General features: G+C 39.9%; 1 protein-coding gene across 5 annotated transcripts in view; it reads right to left on the bottom strand.

Moving 5' to 3' along the window:
- Prlr (prolactin receptor) overlaps positions 1-22,381 on the bottom strand; it is a 228,739-nt gene that overhangs the window by 67,642 nt on the left and 138,716 nt on the right. For 3 of the 5 annotated variants that reach the window (XM_008835308.3, XM_029564606.1, XM_029564612.1), the window contains exon 2: positions 12,584-12,647. The exons of 1 other annotated variant lie outside the window; for it this stretch is intronic. The gene's annotated coding sequence lies outside the window, so the exon portion shown is untranslated. The remainder of the gene's footprint in view (positions 1-12,583; positions 12,648-22,381) is intronic. One more of the 5 variants, XM_029564609.1, reaches the window with a different exon arrangement.

Genomic DNA, 22,381 nt, shown 5'->3' with positions numbered 1-22,381 from the left:
GATTCACCTGCCTCTGCCTCCCAAGTGCTGGAACTAAAGGCCTGCACCACCATGCCTGGCTGGGGTTGAAGACTTTATCACTACAGTTTTGAGTATCCTGGAGGTTCTTGAGATTAATTGAGAAATATATATATATATATATATATATATAAAATTTCTCAATTGAAATTCCTTCTTCTCAGACTATCTTTCTATATATCTTTCTAGATGTGTCAAGTCAACAACTACAGGAGGCTTTTGAGTTCTAGTCTGTATTCCACTGAACTTCACAGGGGTGATATAGGCAAATGAAAATTTGATGCCTGGTCTGCTGCCACAGTCCCATCTTAAGGAGAACTGTCAAGGTCCCATCGTGGTTTCTTTCATCTTCAGCCTATCTATACTACCATTTAGATATGTTCACAGGTCCAATATCCTGAATGACTGATTGTTTTTAGTGCCTTTTCCCCTTTGCAGTGTTGGGGATCGAACCCAAGGCCTCAGGGATGCTAGGTGAGCACACTACCCCTGAATTACAGCCCCAGCCTGACTCACTTTTAAAAAATAAAGCCATGTAAAACATATTTTCACATTTTTCTCATGTTCTCATATCTACTGGGGAGAAAAACAGGCATCTTGAGTCAGGGAATACTTTCTTCTGATCCGAATGCCTTTCGAATTACTGAGGGCTATGTTCTGGGAACTTAATTCCTTCAACTACATTTCACATGCAATAATTTGAGCTCAGGATAGATGGGTTAAAGGTCCAATGAGATGTAGCTACAGGGTGGTTTGCTAGCCAAAATGAATACAAATTTTAATTATTAGAAATTGAGGAAATGTGAAGCGTCTCAAGAACAGGTAAGATTTTGAATGCACAATCTTCAAATGGTAACAAAGTAATGATCTTTAGCCTAGTTCATTTTAATTTTTTGCATTTTTCAGTAAAAACACATTTGGGAGTATCATACATTTGTCTAAAACATGAGGCCTTGGGAAATAAAAATTTTACTTGAATCAACTGAATGAGCATTTTTAAAATTATTCACTTCCATAGCTTCTTAATTAGGATTATTGAGGCAATTTGCATAGTTTAGTGGGATGTGGTAGATATAGGCTACTCTACAGAGAATGAAAGCAGACCAAAGACTCTTTGTTCAAATCAGATCCCTAGGACTTGAGTCTTCTCAGCAATTAGTCTTCTTTTGTTAGCCCCCTTGTCCTCTTCTCCATCCTGTTTTTTCTTTTTCCTTACATTAAATTTGACAGGTAATTATTTTATTTTTGCTAGTTACCCCTCTTCTAGCCCCTTCTATTCTTTTGTTGTTTTTGATCTATGAAATCAGAAATTCAATAATGAAAATTAAAGGTCAGAAAGTTAAAGCAATTTAAATGACAAAAACTTGTAAGGCAGGACCAAAGGAATTCCTCCTCAGTCTTGTAAATATATGGGTTCTGTTACAAGTGTTTTGCCCACATGAGCATTTGGCTCACTTCCTGGATCTCACATGTATTCCAAATAGTTGAGCTTGTTGGTCTGTGAGCTTTAAATAGTACTACAGCTTAAAAGTAAGAAAATAGCAATTAGAAAAATAGATCCTGCTTAAGTCTTAGAACTCAAGTGTGGCTGTCAGTTAGAAAAGGGTTCCTCTCTGTATCTTTCTTTTCTAAAGAATTCCTCCATGACACTGATGTCTATCAAGCAAACTGGGGGCCTAACTCCAAAGTTTTAGTGTACTTCACAGGCCAATGAAGTGGAACAGGTCTATGCAAACATATGCACACTTTTCCATCATAACAATGCCTGGCAGGTCCCAGTAGATCCTTTCTGACTCCCTGTTTTACAAGAATAACATTACTGTTTGTTTGGACAACATAAACCAGTGGTGCATCTTCTAGACTCCACTCTGTGAAACTATGAAAAGGGGAACAGTTGGAGAGTTAATACTAAAAGGTTAATCAGTTTTTCCTTCTTTCCATAAACACTATTCTTGGTAGTCTGTCCTAACGATTTTCCATCCTTAACCTGGCAGGCATCTATTACATTTTCATGCTTGTCAATTCAGTTTTAGAATCAGAAATTAATTTTAATATTATAGAATGAAGTGATTTGGAAAGGAAATTGGCTGCTTTGATGATATTCTTAGTTCTATCAATGGCCAATTTACTTGCAAGTCAAAACCTTACATCTTGGATTGCCTAAGCAGAGAGATTAACCCACATGTGAATGCACTTTTGAATGCCTCTCATGGTCTACAAGATGACATTTATAATCCCTACTTTTTCTTTGAAATTGTAAGTTCATGTGCTGGGCACATGGAGCCCTAGGGGCCCAGTTGATTAATGTGGGAAGAGCAGCAGATCACGGTCACTTTCATATCCTGTACAGTTCACGTGAAGGGTTTCCACCTTAGCACAAGCGTTTTGAGTGTACAGCAGCATTTGAACACTAGTCAGTATTAAGGTGTGACAGCCTCCCATAGGCAGCCTGTATTTTCACCACCACCCATCTGGATATTATACTCAGCCTTTTGCCACTTCAAATATTAGTAAGAGCAAGGGTTTTGTGGTTAGACAGGGCTGAGAGGTTCCTTAGCCATTACATGTCAGATACTTGGCAAAATTCCTTCTTAAGCATCTGTCTTCCTTCTTTGACAGTTGCTGAGTTTACTCCCTTTATCTTTTCTTATGCTTCCCTAAAATCCTCCCTCTTGCTTTGGCTACAAACATTTCTTCAGTAATCCCCAGCTTGTATATCTTATTTTTCATTAAAAAATATTTTGTTAGCATTGTTTTCTTTAAGAAGTAACATAATTACACTGAAGGACTTTGTATTGGTAGGATAATGTGGAAAGGGAATGCATGGGACCCAGCTTGCATATCTTAACTCACCAAAATACCAAGCAGATTTTTAAAGAAATAGTAACCAGTGTACGTCTTGGGAATCTTAGCATTTCTATCACAGGGCTTGTTAAAGCAAGTCTTTGTAGCTCAAAGATGGCTCCCTTTCTACTTAGGACTATAGCTATTAGGAACACGTAACATCTCCATACTGTTTCAAAAGTGTTAAGAACTGGTGCATGGACACCCGACAGAAAGCCCAGGTGCTGCCACATCCTTGATTTCAGTTTTCCTTCAGGCACATCCCTCTTGGTCTCTTAAAGATGGTGTAAATAGCAGCACTGGTAATGAGTTTGACTTATCTTTCTGTAATTTCCCACCCTTATAGCCCTCCAGACCAGAACCTCATTGACACAATATGTGTGTGTGTGTGTTTGTGTATGTGTGCATATGTGTGTGTTTCATGTTCCTCATACTTAATACAAAGCTTCAAACATACGTACTAAATAAATGGTTCTGAATAGGTGAAGTGTACTGAGTGTCAGATAAATGTAGAGAGGAAAATTGGCAAGGATTTTGTGCTTTTAAAGAGCTATTAATCATTGGAATATTTGGCTGAAGGAAGTGGTGTCTTCTTCCTCTTGGGTGGTTAAAAAATAGATAATAATGGCAACATGCATTTTAAACAAAATTTTTAGTTTTCAAAATATTTTCATATAAAGCAAATTATTTCATTCTTGTCCAAACCCTGGAAGATTTCAGAAGGGTGTCACTGAATGTGTAAGCACAAGTGGCTATTAGAAGGTAGATGGGACTAGTCCCTTGTCTTCAGAATGTAAACTGTTTTAAACTTTCTCATAATATATGTTACAAACCTCGAGAATATTAGATAGACATTGAATCAGAAAATACACCTCCAGAAATTTATCCCAAGTGAATGTAGATGCACCGAACTTTTTGAATGCAGAGATTCCTCCTCCCCAGTGTTATTTGGAAAAGAAAAGCATCACGGCACAGACACACAAACGATTATTATTTAACTCCTAAAATAATGTAATTTAAAATTCAACCACATACAAACACGTTTAATGTAAAAAGAACTATGCAAAGGCAGTAGGTATCTAACACATGCATCTGCACATGTGCATAGAAGTTGGACTAGAAATATACTTGTGTCAACATAGTAGCAGTGATTCTCTTTGTGAAGATGATTCTAAAGTAAGTAATGATTGTTTTACAGTATAATAAATGAAAAGTAACTTTTCAATTGAGGAGACAAATATTATTATTATTAATTTTATTTTATGTGTATGTGTGGATTCCCTGCATGTAGGTAAGTGCACCCATGTTGTGCAATGTCCTCGGAGGACAGAAGAGGCTGTCAGATCCCCTGAAACTGGAGTTATGAACAGTTGTTAGCTGCCATGTGGGTGCTGGGATGCAAACCCAGGTCTTCTGCAAGAACAGTGTTCTTAACCACTGAGCAATCTCTCCAGCTCCGAGGAGACAAATTTTAGTAAAAATGTTAACACCACGAAACAACTTATTAATGAAAACCTGGCATTTAGTGGTGTAAAATATAGGGTAGAATACAGGTGTGAATCCTGTGTCTCTAGCAGTAGGTTCAGCAGTGGCTGGAAGTCAGCCTCTATGGGTCCTCTTTGTAGCAGAGCGTGTTCCTGTCTCTTGGTTACAGAGAATGATTTAATTGGCTCTCCATTAACAACCTGCTTACTTGTTTTAGAAATCTCTCCCACTTTTTCAAATTCCCTCACTGTGTCTGTATTTAAAATTCCCAGGGAAATCAGCCATTATTTTCTACTCAGCTTCTGACAAATTGGTGAAAGGAAATTTCATAGAAAACATCTTTTTTCACAAGGCTCCAAAGAAGGGCCAGGCCATCTTATTAGAGGAATCTGCTAAGTTCAGCAGGGCTCTCTGTCTGCGAAGCTGTGAGTAAACTTCACTGGGCTCTCAGCTTCTGTCAGTCCTTGTGACACAAAGAAATAGGAATTGGGAGTTCAAAGGATGGGGAAGAGCCCAGAAAAGGCTAAGAGTGTGGGAAGTCTGCACGTCTCAGACCTCTTAAACGTCAGGACCAGTCCTAATGTTCTCTTTATTCTCCTTGTGCTCCCTGTAGGAGCACATCCTGTCTCTACCTAATTGAATCACCCTTTGTCATTCATGAACAAGATGTTCTTTCAAACTTACTTCTGCATTCAAACATCTGGGCTACTAAGATAATTGCTTGTTTCTCTTGTTGGCTTTTCCTCCCTCTTTTTCCATTTTGTTCAGCTTCCCTCAGAAGCCCTCTCCTAACAGAAAAACTACCAGTCCAACCAGAGCAGATCCTTTAGTGAGGCTACTATAAATAGATACTTCAATGTAGACTCATTGAGTGAGAATGGAAAGAAGACAGGAGACCAAGGTTCAGTTCTTTTCAGTATACTTTTAGAAAACGTAGATTGATCCATTTTAGTGGTTGCAATGTCCAGTTGTTCATCCATTCATCATCCATCCTTCCATCCATCCATCCATCCATCTATCCATCCTTGTCATCCAGCTACTTCTCCTTTGATACAACAGGCACAGAGATAAAACACAATCTTGTGCTGAAACAACCCTCCTAGTTCCAACACACACAGTCTAGTGAAGAGAGAATCCAATAAAACACTTACGCATAAATGACAGCAGTACTAAGAACAAAGCTCGGCAGGTGCCATGACAACAGCAGGAAGATTTAGCCTGGTCCAGGAGGTGAGGAACTTCCCTGTGGAGGCTGCCTCACAGATGAGGAGTAGAAATTTTGTCTCCTTTCTCTGACATAGCCTTATCCACTAACTAAGTCTGGCAGACACTGCTGATTTCTTCTCCAATACCCACTTCTCCCTTTGTTTTTGTCAGAGTCCAGTTAGGAATCAGGTGTCCAGCCCTAGAGAATGAGGAAGTAGCAGGCTAAATTAATCAAAGTCATCTTGTTCACTTATTGTCCATAGATTGAGTTAGGAATGGCTACCCCATCTAGTTCTAGTCATTGAGGCAGAGAAGAAAATCCCACCACCCCCTACCAGACTTGGGCTCCTTGGGGATATCATAAGCTGTTAAATCAAACCTGGATCTGATTTTCTCAGAACTTCTTGGGAGAGTGTTACATGCCCAGTGCTTAATCCACCTTTAGCCAGGCATGCTATGGCTTGCCCCTCCACGTATCCTCCCCGGGCCCCAGTGCCGTAAAAGGATGCAGTAGAGAGGCTTGGAGCTTATACTTGTTCAGCTCTGGGGAGGAAGTGGCAGTCCCTCAGAGCAGGGCACCCCAGGATGGCCCATTTGCCTCGGGAGAGTTCATCAAAATTTGACATGGACAATTCAGTGGTCTAATTAACAGATCTAGTGGCTTAGATCTAGAGAAATGTGGATATTGACTGAGAAGCACTGGAGTGCTGCAGTGAGGTGAGAAGAAGGATGTGTTACCAGGGGCTTTGCTTTATTGGGCAACACTGATGTGATCATTTCATTTCATCAGTATCTTCAATACTGCATGTTTTTGTGTGTTAAAGCAAAATATAGAATCCAATCTGCCATATACCCAAGTATGTAAATGACTATCATACATGGTGAGTGACAAGTTCATTCAAATTTGAGAATAGGTCATATTTGATGACAGACTCCTAAAAGTCATATGAAGAGATAACTCTAACTCAGTTTTCTGGTACTTTTATTTAAAAAATCTCTACGATCATCTTTAAGGGTCTCTTGCTGCATACAGTATTTTGGAATCTGGGAAGCAGTTTCCTTCCTGTCTTTTGCACAGGAAGACAGTAAGATCTGGTGCTACGGACACTGTTTTCCCTCTGCCATTAGACCTCAGTATTTGCTTGCTAGGAGGGATCTGCTGGGAAAAGCAATACCAGATTTCCAGTGCTGAATCCCTCTGTCCCCTCTCAGCAGTTTGCATGAGTCATTTTGTAAGGCAGAGTCAGTGAGCCTCTAGGGAACTCTGGTGTTGGATAGGAACTGAGTTTGCAGCATAATCTACGGGGCAGTCATATACTTTGGGAATGGCACACTTAGGGTCCTGAACAGACACTAAGTTACCTGTATCACCCAAGAGAGGAAATGTGAACTGCAAACAGAATAGGCGAGTGTTTCCTCTTCAGACCTCTTCAGCTATGTCAACTTTGGCTAGTCTCTTTCTCTTTCTGAGTCTGCATTTTTTTCTTATATAAAACAGAGAGGGGGGCTGAAGAGATGGTTCATGGCTAACAACTGTCCATAACTCCAGTTTCAGGGGATCCGACAGCCTCTTCTGTCCTCCATGGGCATTGCATGACATAGGTGCACTTACCTACATGCAGGTGATACATGCATACACATAAAATTAAAAAAAATATTTAAGAAAAGAACACTGATTGTTCTTGCAGAAACCTGGATTCGAATCCCAGCACCCACATGGCAGCTAACAACTGTCCGTAACTCCAGTTTCAGGGAATCTGACAGTCTCTTCTGTTCTCTATGGGCATTGCACAACACAGGTGCACTTACCTACATGTAGGCAATACATGCATATACGGTAAAATAAAAATAATAAATAAAATATTTAAAAAAGAGAGGACTGTATCTGCCTTACTTCTCTCAATCAGCCACTGAGAGGATGAGACTGAGAGGAATGAATTTGTGAAAGTACTCTACTTGTTTACAGAGTGCTATGCAAGTATAAACCATTGCTGTTAGCAGAGGGCAATGACTGCTCCTCTAGCACTATGACTAAAGGATGGCAATTGCCCTAGAAACCCGCCATGTTCCTTGGACCCTCTATGTAAAGGTTTGATTGCCAACGGAGATGACTCCTTTTCCTCACATTGCTTTGTGATCTGAATGGACCCTGCTCTTAGTGGACTCTTGAATATGACTCCATGATCTGGTGCCACCAGATTTCCCTTTGCCTGGGTACCCACTTCCTCCTATGTGAGCAGTGCTCAGGGCCCCTCCTGCTTCAGGAATTAGGGGACATTCTTTTGCTTCAGAAGAAGCTCACAGAAGCCAAAGGCCAGGCAGTGGAGACAATGGGCTCTAAAGGCAGCCCTAGTTACTTCTTTGTTTCCCAGGGCTGTGTGGTAAGATGGATGTACATTTGTTCAGGGCTGGTCACATGACATATTTAAAGTGTCTGAAGTTTGCTGTGTCTCCTCTGCACACCTTCCCTTTAGAGTCCTTCCTGTCATTCCCCTGCTCCCTATAGAGTCTTCCTGTATTGTTGAGCTTTCTCACTTTCTCAAAACTCCTCATTAGCATGACCAGCTTAGTCCAATAGTAATGTCTGTGATGATGGAGTTATTCTAGATCTTCCCTGCCCAATAAGGTGACCATGAAACACATGTAGCTATTGAACATTTGAATGTAATCAATGTAACTGAGGAACTGAATATTTCTATTTCAATGTTTTATTTCAATTGACTTACATTTAAGTTGGCCTATGTGACTAGTGGTTTGAGTATTTGATGAACAGTGCACTCAGTCTCTCTACTACAGTCAAAATTAATGTATTCTGGGTTCAAAATCAAAGCCTTCTTAGAGAAGCACAAGAAAGACCAGATCATAAACAAATTGCTATCTATAAATTAAGGTCTCACCTCTCTTAATTATGCAGTTCTTTTTCTTTTCTTCTTCTTTTCTCTCAGTGTTGGGGATTAAACCCAGTACCTCATATACACCAGACAAGGACTTTACTACTGACTAACATGTCTACATGCCAAGCTTAGTATGTAGGTTTTAAGCAATGCACATTTTAGTTAAAGTAGAGGCTCACATAACAAGAATTGAGGGAAGATGACAGATAAGTGTGGTGTATGAAAAGATAGTTGAATAAAGAGCTTTAGATGCACATTAAAGCATGTCTGATGGAAGGTACATCCTCCCCAGAGCGACAGGCTGCTTCTAAGCTTCTTTAGCCGCCTACAGTCTGGCAAGATTTATAGTCACAAATGTGTGAACAAGAGTTGGGAAACAGTTGGAATGGACAGAGCCTGGAAGATGCCAGAGTACTTGCAAAAGAATTTGGGGTGCCAGGTAGGGTGGTGTTTTGTTCTGTCTTTGGGAGGAAATGCCAGGGAGGGATTGGTAGGGAGTGATCATAGCCACAGGGACATAATTTAAAAGTTAGAGAGGAGAACCCAGCCTAAAGTCCTCATGAGGGCCTATGGCATTTCTGTCAGTCTTGGACAGGAGTTGTGATTATGCTCTTAATTCTAGTTCTAATCTTTTAGGAATATTTTCTTTCTCCTGTATTCTTTTATGGAAATTGGTTTCTAGATGTTCTTTTTGTACTGAAACTGGGCTGTGTTGCTGTGTCTCTTGGCTGTTCTTACAATTGCTTTCAAGTTCCTGCCTGTGTTTTCACAGATATTCTTTGGCATCAGAATCATCTCTGCAAACCAAACTCCAGGCTGGGTAAAGGGTGGAGGATAGCAGGTGTGAATATCATGGAAGACAGTCAACTAGAGGAGTAATAAGGCCTCGAGAGCACTTGGGCATAAGCAAGGGGAGTGTGTCCATGCTTTGTGTTTTGGGGTTTGCTCTTGGGATTTCAGTTCTTCTCACCCTATGGCAGATACATCTACTACCAACACCTCACCTGTTCTACCTGGGGCAGAAAAGGGGGTTTCCAGTTAAGTCACTGCTCAGAAGGTGTGCTCATATGCTTAAATATTTTAGCTGGAGAGATGGCTCAATCTTTCAGAGCACTTGCCGCTCTTACAGAGAATCAAGATTTAGTTTCTAGTACCCACATGCGGCTCACAACTATCTGTAATTCCAATTCCAGGGATCCAATGCTTTCCTCTGGCCTCTGTGGCACTCATGTGGTGCACTTAATATATATATGCAGGTAAAACACTCATACACATAAAATAAAATAAATCTTTAAAAAAACATATAAAGTCAGTCAGATAAAGTCTTGATTTTTTTTTTGCGTAAACATGTGGTTAATAAATAATCACACATAAAACTAAGAAAATAATAAGCAGGAAAATCTCTCTGGTATTTGCAACACAGTTCAGACTTCATAGAGCTTTCTGGGCATCTTTACCCCCTTGGGGGATGTTTTTCCAGTATTTAGCATCTCTCTCTCTCTCTCTCTCTCTCTCTCTCATTTATCTTACAGGTAGCATGGAGCATTTGACATCAAGGGACAGTGGCCCAGAAAGGAGGATGCAACACACAGATCTCTCTGCCTAGGTTGATCCACCAGTTTTGTGTTTACAGATCATCTCGGGAAGGACTTTTACGTCACAGGGTCCTGTTGTACCCAAAGCATCTGGAAGACTAATGGCATCCTTTCTGTAGATATTTACTAATGTTTACTTGGAACTCTATAAATTTTGATTTTATATATATAAAAAAGTTCCTGCCAGGGCTGAGTTAACTTAGAGAAGTAATTTTCATACAGGTGATTTTGCCCTACCAGAAGAGTCTAGCAATATCTGGAAACATTCATTATCCAGAGTGGGTGGTTTTGTCCTTCTCAGGGTCTCAGGCAATGTTCAGACTTTGTTGGTTGTTAAAACTGGTGTTGCAGGATTTGGAGCAATAGAGCTGCAACTGACCTGAAACCATTTCCCCTGAAGGCAAGCTCTCATAGCTTTGGAGAGCGCTACAAAGGTGCCAAGGGAAAACATCAATCAATGGTCCAACACCAGCTTCAAGACCAAATAACCACATCGACGTCTAACTCAGCTTACATCTTTAGTGCAGTAGTGGCACTTTTATCTTGGGGGCAATCAACAGCTACCTAATTGGACTAAAAGCCCACTCAATGGGAGGAAACACAAGTGTGGCACTGAAAACATAACCAAATATACATGGCTGGAGTCGTCACAGATCTTAGAGAAAACCCCAAGACTGTCACATCCCTAGACTAATGTGATTTCTTACTATGTTTGAAATATGTATCCTTATATTTTCAGACAAATATCCCAGTCACCACTCATCAAAGAAGCTTATTTTGCACCAGTCGGAGACTATTACCAAGTACCATAACCGGTCACATATGGACATTGTCTATGAATTGCCCAGGCCTAAGTCACACATCTACAATGCAACCTCTACACATAAGGCTCATGGAACATAGAACCAGGGTAAAGAAGAGGACACTAATCAATCACTCAGTTCTCATTAATGAAGCTTCCTCATGCAGCAGAGGGCCAGGAACATAAAAGGTCACAAATGGTCAAAGCATAGACATCAAGAGTCTGCTGAATGCTGGTCCTTGGACAGGATTCCTTTACTAAATTTCACCCACCAAAGGCTCAGGGACCATAGTGGAAGAGGGGGAGGAAAGATTGTAAGAGCCAGGGATGAGGTGCATGACCATACTGAAAGAGAACCTGGGAACCTGCTCATATGATTCTATGGCAATGGTGTCAGCATATACAAGTCCCATGCAAACTCAGGCAGACAAAAATCCAGCCTAGAACTAGGAAAACGAACAGCAGAGCCTAATCTTACCTGATGAAATATTAGCAACTGATTGCTGCTAGGTGAAGGAGAGCAGATCTTCCTAAAACAAGGGACTCTCAATAGGCTAACTAGACCTCAGTGGATGGACTCACACTGGGAACATCTGGAGACACTGACTAGACACAGTGGGCCTTAACAGGGATGACAGAATATATGCACTCCAGTCTATGCGGGGGACTACGGGAGGGTGCCAGTGGGGATGGAGGTATAAAGATGATTAAGATTGTTTGGGATGTTCTATATGAAATACACAAAAATTCAATAAAAACAAATAAAAAAATAGGTGATGGCATGGTGTTCTACCACAATACTTCTCACTATCCTATTCCACAGAGCAGTCTCTGGGACAAAGAATTATTTGACTTAGAATGTCTTGGCAATCTTTGAGAAACCCTAGTCCAAAGGAAAGGGCAATCTTGGTTCTTGACACTGAAGTGGCAGATGGCTCACAAAGGGCTATCATTCTTTGACTGTTGGAATATGACTAAATATAATGAGTTGGCCCAAAGAAATCTCAAGAAATTTTCACCTAAAATTTTCTTCAATGAATAGTTCAGTCAGTTTTCTATCCTCACAAGTTCTTTATCTCCTCTGAAAGAGAGGGGTAGCAAATTGTCAGGGCCACACATGCCAGCCTTTTATCTAGTAGTCTAGATCCCTCTTGACTGTGTGGCACACCCAAAGGCAAACCATGAGGTTTGTTTCTCCATGAACTCTTTATTGACTGTCCTGGCTCTTAGGAATTCCTTGTTGAGACTCTATAGGGAAGATCCAGGGCCTGATAAATATGAATATTGTCATATGGTCTGAGAGGGATCAGCACACAGTAGTGATAAATATTAAGGAGGCAAGAAGTTTCCCAGAAAGTAGTGACAGAATTTGTATACAGCTGCTTGGAAAAATACAAGCAAACACAATACTTCTCTTTCTGATTACAAAAGTAATACAGTTATTGTCAAAACAAATCTCTCAAATACAGAAAAGTATAAGGAGAAAATAAAAATCTAATTGTACTAGTAGGAGTTATCAACCATGAAAATCTTTTGAGAAAAACAGAAAAGGAGATGAACATCAAGTTTTCTGAGATGATGAGCTGAGGAGATTGGAAATGTCTTGAGGACAGCAGAGTGTCTCTGTGTGAGCACTCATGTATTTGAGATGGTGTTCTTTGTGATTCAAGATAGCTCAGTCCCTGCCCTTGTCTGGACCAGAAGGTAACCAGAGGGGCACCGAATCAAGCCCTCCTTACCTTCAGGGCTCATGTGCAAATATCCTTAGTGCTCACCTTCAGGGATAGGAGAATTGTTCTTTAGCTGAAAGAGAAAATGACTTATTTTAGCTCAGACGTGACAAAGTAGGGGATGTCATTTTTAGCTTCCTATGTCACTTAGCATAGATGAGCAGGGTCACTTTAATGAAAGGCTTATGATGGCTCTCATTTTCTGGAATTGTTTTTTTTTTACTTCATTATGAAGTAATATCAATTTTAGAGTTACAAAAATCATAAACATAAATCTCATGTACTCTTCACCCAGATACCCAAATTTTAATATATTTTATTTTTTTATTGATTTTTTGTGTGTTTCATACAGACCATCCCAAACAATCTTTTTTTTCCCCGCAAACAATCTTACTCATCTTTATATCCACATCCCAAATGGCACCATCCCATAGCCACCTGCCCCCCCCAACTGGAGCCCATATAATCTGTCATTCCTGTTACTGCCCACTGTGTTGTCAGTGTCCCCAGCAGTTCCCCAGTGCAAGTCCATCCGCTGATTCTAGTCAGCCTATTTAGAGCCCCTTGTTTTACGAAGCTCAGTTCTTCTTCATCTAGCAGCAATCAGTTGCCAATATTCCTTTAAATAAGGTTGGGATCTGCTGTTCATTTTCCAGTTCTATGCTAGGTTACTGTCTGGGAGTCTCTTGGCCACTTTGGCTAACAGCTCAAAGGAAGATTATCTCCTGTCTGGCATTGTTTCTTGGTATGTAACCTTTAGCTGTCTATACACACAGACTCTTAAAGAAATATATTGATCACTTTAATCTTTGATTATACTTTCCTTTTGGGTGTTTAACACCATACACTTGGCCAAATAATGTTATATTTATCATCCTCTTTCTTATGTGTATAAAAACTATTTTTTAAAAATGATCAGAGAATAAATCACAGTCCTAATGTCTCCTTTGTCCCTACTTATTTGAGTTTGTTTCTCCAAGAACAGCACATTCTTTTCTCTAAACACAGTGTGACTAAATCAGAAAATTACCATTGTTCTGGTGTTATTAGTTATTATCCAACCTATAGCTCATAATCAAGCTTTGTCAGTTATTCTAATTGGGATTAGAGTATAAGAAACTTGATAGTGTACGTCTCTTATGGAATTTATTGATGCATCCTGACATGGTCATGACTGAATTGGGAATTCAACTACTTTTACTTGAATATCATTTGGATTCTTTCTCAGTGGTTCAAACACGCATTGGCAGGAGAATGCGTTTTTCAAATGGCCTTCACTGGGCTGAAGGGTGAAGCCATATATCTCTTAGGATGTACCCACCAGGAGTCACAGTTCCAAACTTATTCTGCCCAGTATTTCTTACTCTAGTCTTGTGTACAAAATGTCAAATTCTGGGGTATAAGGGGCAGAATAACTGCTGGAGATGCAAATCTCAGTTAGAAGGACATGATCTCAGGATCTGAAGACAAAACAGGTCTAAGTAATCTAAAGCTACTTTTAAAAACTGGCTTTTGGGGCTGGGAAGATGGCTTAGTGGGCAAAGCACTTGCTATTATGCGTATACAGGCTAGGTGGGCATGGACAATTGCCTATAATCCTAGCAAACATGGGTAGTAGAGACAGGAGATCCCTGGAGCTGGCTAGACTAGCCAAATCAAGGTAGACTACTTAGACTTGAACTTTGGATTCATGTGAATGACCCTGCCTTGATATATAAGGTGGAGTGGTTGAAGAAGACACTTAGTGTCAACCTTTGGCCTCTACATGTATGCACACATATGAACATGTACCTGTACACAAGTGCCCACAGATGCTAACATGCATACACACATGCACACATATCATATATTCATACACATGCAAAAGTAAAGCAAACCAAAACAACCCTCCCCCAAACTCTAACTTTTATTTATGGACAGAAATTTTACATGCCCAACTTAGTCTTGTGATTTTCATACAAAAGCCAACTGACTAGTAGAGCCAACCAAATAAGGCTTTTGAATAATTTCTAGGCTTTCAAACTTCTGAGTCCAAGGAATTGTCCCTTGAAGAAGCTAATGCTAAATGTTCTCCATGCCGACTCCACTAATGGAGAAGGGCGTGACTGGCAGGAGGCCTGTAATGGCCAGCAATGCCTACATAACCATAAAACTCTCTCCCTCACACATAGTCACTAGTTTGTCAACATTGTTGTTGCTCTGAATAGGCAGCCCAGTTGTCTTTGCAACCAAAGCTTATGATGTGATGAAAGCTATTTGAGCAAAAGATGTTCCGCCACAAGACATTTGGTAATGAGGTGTCTGGTGAATCCACAGCTTGTGACACAGATGTCTGGTGTAGGCTTCCTAGAAGTAACTAATTTTTCTCCATAAGGTGCAGTGACAACAAATTTTCATTTTAAAAACTTAAACATTCTAGAATGCGTCTTATGTTCTGGGAATTACTTCAGCTCTCTTTGATAATGTCCTAACTCTACTCAGAACAATCCTTGTTCCTCTCTGTTCCCTCCCAAATAAAATTCACACTTTTTATACTTTTGATAGAAGGGTTAGCCTAGGTTGGAGAATGGCACAGTGGGACATAAGCTACATTTAGGGATGAAAGTCTGAAATACCAATAATAGAAATGAAGGCTTTGCAGCAGGAGGACATAAGGGGGGATCATGGTTTCTGTAGTCCAGCAAACATCTATTGAATGACGAGCTCTCATACTATCAGAAGGTGATATGTGAACCACCAAGAGAGAAAACCAATCAATGATCCTACCCAGCTGTGAAGCCCATGAACCACAACAATGACTGGACCAGCAAAATATCTCTATTGGTGCAATAGTGGCACGCTTATCTTGGAGGTAATCAACAGCTGCCAAATTGGACTAAAGGCCTTCTGGATAGAAGTGAATCCATGCATGGTACTGTAAATATAGCCAAGTACTCGTGGTTAGAGAGCTCATAGATTTTGGAGATTAACTCACTACTGCAACTTTCCTAAGACAATATAATTTCTTAATATATTCTAAATATTTATTCTTATATTCACAGAGAAGTGAATATAAGAACACATTCACATATATAACCCACTCATCAAAGAAGTTTGTTGAAACAGGTGGAAACTATCATGAAGACTATTATCAGTTTCACAACTAATCAAAGTGTAGAGAATAAAAATGGCTGTGGGGTGCCCAGCCTTAAGTGACACATCCACAATGCCACCTCTTCATCTGAGGCTCAGGAAACATCAAGAAAGAGGGGCAGAAAGAATGCTAAGAACCAGAACGCCAAAACACCTGTTGCTGTTAATGTATTATAGACATAATAGGGAAACTACACAAATAAAACCTCCACACTATGGAAGCCTAATGAAATCTGTATAATGACAAAACTAGTTGACATGCCAAGGTGGGTGGGAGGAAATGTCAAGGGGTCCCACCTCAAGATGAAGAGCTATAAATGATCATGGTATGTTAAGGGAGGAATGAACAATCAGTTTTCTCTAGGGACTAGCTCCCTGAAAGGTTATTTAATCCCAAGTGGGCAGCCCTAAACACAGGTACACCCGAGGATCACTAAATGGACTCAGTGCACACGTACATGCATATATAGTGTATATATATATTACAATAATAATCAAAGAAGTGGGCAAGAAATTGAGAGGGATGGGGGGACCTGTGAAGATTTGGAGGGGATGTGGGAGGGATGGAAATGATGTAAATACAATACTCATGTATGAAGTTCTCAAAAAGTTTTATAACTATATTAAAAGCTTGACTGGCCTGTTATTGGACGACCCTGACAGAAATAGTCCTTAAATAAAAGCTTAATTACTTTTGATTGCTCTAAAAATGTTAGAAAGAAAATTTTATATATACTTTCCAACATTACAGTATACCAACATAGGGAGGAGTGATAACGGAATCTTTGAAAAAAAATATCTCAGAGATCTAGCCCATTCTACACTTAGTCTTATCTGTCAGAGACCAATTTGTCCATGTTATAGGAAGTAAGCCACAAAGTGCAGGGAGGGGAAATTGCTATTTAACTCTGCCTTCATTAAGTACCACTTGAAGTCCCACATTCAGTCCTTTGTTGCTCAATTTAAGAGGAGACATGTTAGTTGTCTTTAAAGTCTGTCATGCAGTGAGAAAGCCAATATTTTTTTTTCAAGAGGAAAATACTAAATATTTTTAGTTTTATGGGTCATAAGTTCTTTGTTGTGTCCTTAATTATAGAACAAAAGCAGCCACAAGCAATATGTAAAACAGTAGGCTTGGCTGTGTCTCAACAACACTGAGAAAAATGAACTGTGGGAATGGATTTTGCCTGCAGATTGACGTAACACAAAAGGAAAACATGGATTTATTCTAGGCATGCCGGGAAGGTAGAAGTTGGACCAATGTATAAAAGCTGGAGTGTGCGTACTAATTTTAAGACAGACTTAATGGTGATTCCAATTCCCTAATAAAATGAACTGTGTCATGAAGCAGTAAGGGGTTCTTGTCATTGTAACGGTTTACTGAAGATACTGAGTTCTGCGGAGCCTGGAGAGCAAGTTGGCTAACAGGGGAGGTAACTGTGCTTTGTATTATTGATACTCAGCATAGCACCACACACAGAGCAAGTCTTCCAGATTCCGTGCTCTAGAGGGAAGGCACTGTGCCATGTTTATCTTTGCATCTGATGCATTCCTGAAAGCCCAGTATTGTTCTTTAAGTACGGTGGGTGTGACCAACACATTTTTCGTCAAGTTGACTCTTGAAGTAAAATCCTGCTGACAGATCAAGTAAACTAATTTGCTTTTAGAACAGCCATCACTACTATTTATATTAAATTCAATTATCTCTTATGACCTTCAATATTGAAGATTTTCCTGGGAAATAATAGGTATAATAGTCAACATTTGCTGTATTCTAAAGCTTTGCTAATTACTCTGCTAACAGCCTTACTTGCATTAGTTCATTTAATTTCCCTTCAAATCTAGAAGGCAGATATTGTTATTATCCTTATTGTCTCCTTTTTCTTGTGTGTGTATGTGTGTGTATGCATGTGTATGTGTGTGTGTGTTTATATGTGTGTATGTGTGGGTGCATGCCCAGTGTATGAGTCTAGGTTAGAGAACAACCCTTCCATTTAGAGACAGGGTTCTTTGTTGTGCACTGATGCACATGCCAGGCTACCTAGCCTGTGAGCATCTGGAGAGTCTCCCATCTTTGCTTCCCATCTGGACAATGAGGCACAGGGATTAAAGATGCATGCTCCCTTGCCAAGCTTTACATGGATTCTGGAGATTCAAGCTCAGACACTCATGCTTGCATGGCAATGCTTGTTACCCCCTGAGCCATCTCCTCCAACCCTATCTTTTTTTCTTAAAGAAATTAAAACTCAGAGATCTCTCATATTCAGGAAAAGGAGTAACCAAAGTCAGAGAACTGAGATCTTTTGGACACCAAGGGCTGTAGTCTAATCACACCTACATCCCATCCATCCATCCATCCATCCATCCATCCATCCATCCATCCATCCAGTATCCAAAATACTTCATGGTGCCTGGCAGGTGCCAAATACTATCATGAGTGCTGAGAACAGAGATGTGAATATAAACAGATTAAGTGCATTCTCCGAAAGAACTCACATTCTGGGTGGGATAAAGTGAATGTCTACATGTAATTTACAGATGAGATTAACAGGGAAAGCACTCATAAGTCAGAGACTAAAAAGATAATTTTTTGCTTCACACCAGAACTTCCAGTATCATTCTAATTGACCAATTTACAAAAGCTCCATTTTAATTATTGACGTTAGCTCAAGTTTAGTCTTCAGTTTTGATAAATTTTCAGATATACTCAGAAAATCAGAGAAGCCTCAAGCATTCTGGCAACATATCTAGATCACATATGGTGATTTGTAAACATAAAGTCCTTGAAGGAAGGAAGTGCAAATGCATCCAGTAAATCATTCACTGTGCACTCTTGGCAGGCAGCTGGATATGAGCACCACAGACTGGGAGGCAGAGACAACACATGGGAGGAGGGAAGCAGGGTAGTCAGCTCAGTTAGCACAAACAGAAAAGAAGAAAATCCAATGCTTGGTAAAACTCAATTTTTATGTGTTTCCAAGACAATAAACATTAAGAGGTTAAGTCCTATCTCCCGGTCTTAAAAGCTCCACATTTATGACAACTGCTAAAAACTGAAGTCTCTGACTCTTAAGAGACAGAGGCAAATCTACAAACTTGAAAACTTGAGTCAAAGGAAGGGTCCTTGTTAGAACCAAAGGAGAATTTCAAAAATCTCATTTGGGTTGATGAGAGAGAGAGAGAGAGAGAGAGAGAGAGAGAGAGAGAGAGAGAGAGAGAGAACGAGAACTAAGAGTCAAAGAAGGTAAAGTCAATTCAGATGGTGGGTCCAACAAGCAAGAGGTTAGTGCTGACTGGGGATGGGGACTGGGCCCAAAGGCCAGGGGCTGAGTAAATACAGTCCAGAGAAGGAAGTAAAATAATCCAGGATTTTGTTTGGTTTTACTGGTGCCAACAAGGGTTGGGTGTGGGTAGGTCAAAGGCACAGGATAGGAACTGATAAATGGGGGTAATACCTTTGCAACTACAGAATTCTTTTCATTAGTGGATTACAATGTAATTTTCAGATTAATGAGCCCTGAGGGCATCAGGATAATCTTATTTTTAAAAATGACTAGGAAAGAGAAAGAAAATAATTAGTTAACATTTATTGACTGCCAGGCACTGTTTCTAAGCACTTGAATGCATGATTTCATCTAATCTTCATAAGTACATTTTAAGAGCCTAGCTACTTAATAAACAGCTAATTAAAAAACGATTAAAACATAAGTGACATTTTGGAGGGAATCTTTAAAGATTCATCAAGGAAAATAAGCCGTAAACCCTTAGTCATTCAATTGTTCACTCACATATTTATTCAGTCAATACTTATTGTGCATTTGAAAAATGCTGGGTGCTATCTGAGGATCCTTGGACACGTTACTTGCTTCCTCTGGTTACTTTCTTCTAATCTAGAAGCTAGCTCTACATATGCTTGAAGTTCTTTAGGATGGAATGCTAAAGTATTCAGTAGCTTTATATTACATTGCAGTTTATAATGAACAGTCACTTACCGTCTTTAATTACAAATTCTCACCCTGTGCAGGTGAATCATAATATTTATTATGCTGTAGAGGTACAAATCTGCCAGGGTTTCAACCAAACTCTTCTGTTGTTTTCATAGAATTTATTTGCCTTCTAGAATTACAAGAGCTCCAGGTATAAATGGGACATCTGTATCATGCTCCCTCCCGACCCTCAAGGCTTAGGAGCCATTGAAGAAGGGGGGTGGAAAGATTGTAAGAGTCAGAGGTAAGGAGAGGACTGATTATAGCAGTGTTTTTTTTGCACATGAGGACACTGCACTCCTAAATTTACAGCTGCTGCAGTTGCTTGCATAAGATCTGCACAAGATCAAGCCAGTAAACATTCCAATATAAAGGGAGGAGGCCCCTATCTCTGGTTGAGGAGCTATAGACAGTTGATAACTGTTGGGACAGGGAGAGTGTTTTCATTAAGAGTGTGGCCCCTGGTAGGTTGACCATGTTCCAGTGGATGGCCCCTCAGCCATGAGTATAGGGGCAACACAAATTGGACTTGATCGACTGTTTAAAAAAATGAGAGAACCTGGAGTTAGAAGGGGGATAGAGAAGTTGAGGAGTATATCTGAGAGGAGTTAGGGGAGGAGTGAGAGTGAGAATGATCAATATACATTGTATGCATGCATGATATTCTCAAAGAATTAATAAAATATATTAAAAAAGAATTGTAAGAGCTGAATGCAACTGTCAGAGAAAAGGGAAGAGAAACCAAAATATAGAAGACTAGGGGGAGTTGAGAGGGGGAAGGTAATATGCTCCTCTTAGGAGTGCTGTGTGTTCTGAGACCATTCAAACTGAGGGAATCCATATCACCACTGAGCGAATGCACACAAAGGCATGAAAGCAGAGAGCAGACCTCTGCCTTATTTCTTACAGTTCTTGAGACAGCAAGTACCACCCCCCCGCCAGCTGATGAGGGTCTTAGGCCTATGTCATCCAGCAGAAGGAGGAAGTACAAGGCAGTGTATGTTAGAGAAAGTGAGGCAGGGCAGCGGAGGGCACAAGGCAAAGAGAGCAAAAGGGAAAGGGGGCAGAACTTGCTTTTATGAGCATGTGTTCATGAGGGCAGGGCCCCTGAAGACCTAATCACCTCTTATTAGTTTCTACCTCTGCCTCCCAACACAGACACACTGAGGACTAATTATATGAGATTTCAGGGACACATCCAAATCACTGTAGCCTTAAACCAGTGGAAATCACATGGTGACAGATTTGGGCTCAGTAAAGCTATAATGAAGCTCATCACTGGACATTTGACCTATCTGTTACTGGGCAGGGCTAGAAAAAGATGGGTCATGTTATTAGGCAGAATAACTTTTTAAGTGTTATCATGATTAAGGAGGAAATGGACCACTTTGATAAAAGTATGTTCCTGTCACTGAGCCACATGGAGTCCTTTGGGCATTAGCAAATTACACTGGGTCAATAAGACCAATAATTGTACTTTTATCTCTTGAAATGTTCTGCTTTAAGGACACTGAATACCTACAGTTTAGTCTGTAGTTACAACTTTCATTCCACAGTTAAGGTATTTCTGCAGTAATCTTCTGGGGAAAATTCAAAGTCATTTTCCAGTTACTCACGTACAAGCCACATTCCTCAATTCATGTCTTTCCAAGAAATTCTTTGTGTGGATCCTTGACAAAGTACTCATTCCATCTGCTGCTTTTGGATTTTTTTTTTTGACTTCCTTCTTCTCTTGGTAAACATTCAGATAGAAATTTTTTGGAAATCAGAGTTGAAACCAACACTAGAATATCACAACAAAACTCAAGTCCTACCACTCAACAGATTAACAGGGGCTCACTTGCATTTTCCAGAGTGTTTTTCATAGGCTATCTCTAGCAGCTGAATCTTGACCACTTGTTCTCAGACGGTAATGACTTTAGATAGATAGGATATGGAAATGTTTTGGAAGGGAAGTACTGAAAGGGTTAGAAATTGTCATACCTTGCACAAGGTCACAGAACTGGTTATTATCAGAGCCATATTGGAAGCAGATTCCATTTGAGAATGAGTGTAAAGCAAATAAGGAATACTACTGATGATATTTTAAAATAATGAAAGTCCAGGTACCCTTAATTGACCAACAGGTGGTGTTAGAATTTAGAATTGGATTTTCTAAGTGAGAGTACCTGATCAGGATCACCTAAAAGCATGGGTGTTTTTCTGGACCAATGAGTAGCTGAAGCACGAATGTGAATGGAAAATGGCCAATGGTCACCTTAAACAGAATTGCCATGGGTTGGGCATTGGTGACCACCAGCAGTGGACCTAAAGGAAATGACTTTCTGTTTGTTTTAACTCAGAGATCACAAGTGTAAAATACCTTGTCAGATAAAGTGAGGGACATTTACAAACTGGGGTTATGCTTCTAACAAAAAGTGAGCAGAAAAACTAGTAATAAAAACCAAAAACATCCAAGTGATAGAAATACACTGTGTAGAATGCTTAAAGAATTGATTTAAAAAATATGAGGCTAAGGCTGCAGCCAGTGGTGGAGTGCATGCTGAGTATGTGAGGTTAGCTAGATTCAATCCCCAGAGCTAGAAAAATTAATCCCCAATTGATTGCAATATTAAAAACATTCTTAAATGTTAGCTTTGTCCCTTTCTTTAAACCCCTATGAGGGAGTTTATGAAGAGTTTTTTTTTTT

The sequence above is a fragment of the Nannospalax galili genome, unplaced genomic scaffold (genome assembly GCF_000622305.1).
Source record: "Nannospalax galili isolate Female #2095 unplaced genomic scaffold, S.galili_v1.0 scaffold150, whole genome shotgun sequence".
Classification (NCBI taxonomy): domain Eukaryota; kingdom Metazoa; phylum Chordata; class Mammalia; order Rodentia; family Spalacidae; genus Nannospalax; species Nannospalax galili.
Note: the sequence above shows the minus strand (reverse complement) of the source record. Positions and strands in the feature narration are given on the sequence as shown.